A 2,668-nucleotide genomic window follows, 5' to 3' on the forward strand; every position below is an offset into this window, starting at 1 on the left:
GTTCAGCATTTTCGGTTATATATTCCGTTCATATACGTATGCACAATGTTCTGATATATTCCATTTCAAATTATATTCCGATTTGTTCTATACAGAGACATGTTTTTATATTTTGAAACTTGAAGCAATGTAATTTTCCATCAGTAAATCCTTAATCGATGTCAGCAGAGTGTGCATAATCGCAAGCATGTAAGAAAATCCTCGGATTAAGCGTGCGTTTCACAGTTGGTTATCGATAATTTAGAGGGGATTATCGGTGGGTTTGAAAAAGTCGATCCTTTTTTTTAATGTCAAAAGCACAAAGCAGGTATAAATTTCCGTGGGCACTAAGTAAGTAAGTAAGTAAGTAAGTAAGTAAGTAAGTAAGTAAGTAAGTAAGTAAGTAAGTAAGTAAGTAAAAGGTAATACAAATAAAGAGTTTTATGCTGTATCGGGGAAAATCATTTTTTATAATTTTTAAAAATTTAAACATGCTTTTATTCTTAATGTTTACCGCTACCTCTATTCTTTACTTTACTTTAACCGACTTTGTAATTATCCATCTAATTATTCATCTAATTATCGACTTAATTATCTATCCTAATTATCGATGTAATGAAAACCAAATATCTTCCTGATTCACAGATTCGTTATAATTTAGTATTTTCTATTTGTATATTTGGTGTACGAATCGTTTTTATGTAGTATATATGTAGGAATTGTTTAGGAGGCAGCAAAACGACAGTGGTAGATAATAAAAAGTATGATTTATTGTAAACTAATTTAAGACTTATTCTAGACGCTATGACCTTTCACACTGACTATCTCCCAACAAACTCTTCCCAAAGAACGCCATCCTCAGAACTCCTCTCAAAGAACTCCTCGATGAACTGTCCGCTTCACGCCCATGCACCCTTATTTATACCATACACTCTGTCCTCTTTCATACCCATGCTCTCTTTCCTAATCACGCTTTTCTCACCCAAACACTCAGATTCATTCCTAGATTTCCACTCTTCACTTGCAACCGATGTTACGCGAAAAATTGATAGAAGAATTTCTTTTTCAATAATAAAACAGGTTTATTTAATTAACATATCACACTAGATTCTTCTCAACTCTAACACGCAATCCTCTATTCTCGACTACACACCATCTAAGTATGTGCCTCGTGCCCTTGAATCCCTATTTAAAGCCAGATCTATCTCATCTTATACACACGCTTTCTCTCTCAATCATTCTACAGACATCCCTACAAAAGGATTTGCCGTTATCATTTGTTTTTTTCGCGCCAAACACTCGAGTTGAACCCGATCTTATATACACCGTTGTGTCATCACCCGACGTTAAGATGGGGCAATCTTTATCTACTCATTACACCGTCCACACGATCCTTGCGCACGCACTCCAACACGGCTGTCTATTATCCCCTATTTTCGGGGAAGGGCCCAAGCGTTCCCACGCGCTTTACAGTCATGCCTAGACAAAAGGCACCGTCACAGACGGTGACCTCATACCCTAATCACGCCACGCTCACCATTTCTACATATATAATATAAGATTATGATGAATAATCATTTTTCGTATACTTAAGGCATTCACGGTAATGCCCGAATCTTTGATGAAGAATTTTAATTATAACCTCGGGCAAGGGCTTTTTACCACATTCTGTATTACATACCATTAACTGCATTCATTTCTCACACTTACTTCTTTCACGTCTCCTTCTCTTCAAAATCGCAAGACGAAAAAGTTGTTTGTACCGTTTAAAACCGTATTGCTCCAAGTACGGTATGTAATTATTGTTGACCGATATCGTTTCTCCATGGTATCGAGTTTTCCAGGAAAATATCTGTTGATAGATTGGAAATTTTGTTAAACGAACGATCATGTTTGCCATAAATATGTGGTGCGTTTGCATAATTTAAAAATCTCGAATTCGATCTGTTACTTGTCATTGTTACCAATGTGAACTTCAGCCTATTCTAATAAGCCAATATCGCTTTGTTACCGTGCCGGAGATCATTGTACGCGAATACATGTGTGTGTTATTCGAAGAGGAGAATACGAAACAAAGGTACAGAGGAAAGTGAAACGAATCGCTGCGATTTATCGTGCTATCATCTTTATTTCAAACACTTTCTGAAATAAACCTTTAAGATACCTCTCTCCCCCTCGATATTTAAGCATTCTTCTCTACGTTTTTTTTTTCTTTTTTCCAATTTTTTACAGTTCCCTTCAATTTTCAGAAACTTCTATCGACCTATCCTCGCTTATGCTAGCTATTTCTTTTTCTCATATGCTACTTGTTGTGAACATACTACTTGTAGTTTTGAAGGTTTTACTGCTTCTACTACTCGAGGATTTAACTCTTCGTTAGGTAATATAGAGTAGTATACAAGTATGTAATCGTCTCTGTTTCGTTAAAAGAGCAATCAAGTTACCGAGTAAAATCGACCGTGAAATTAAACAAACCTGACGTTCTTGTTGAGATAATTTTATGGCTACACGGTCTTTCGATATTTTAGAGAAGAGAGAGAAGTACCATGTATTATTTCGAACAATGATATATATCTTCATACGTACATGCATAAGCGAACGTCAACGTAATAGTAACATTCTCTTTCTCCAAAGATCTCAGAGGCTAAGCCTGACTGCCCCTACGCTTGCCAAAGGGAAAAGTTCTACA

This window comes from Eufriesea mexicana, unplaced genomic scaffold, assembly GCF_001483705.2.
Source record: "Eufriesea mexicana isolate 0111107269 unplaced genomic scaffold, ASM148370v2 scaffold484, whole genome shotgun sequence".
Lineage (NCBI taxonomy): Eukaryota > Metazoa > Arthropoda > Insecta > Hymenoptera > Apidae > Eufriesea > Eufriesea mexicana.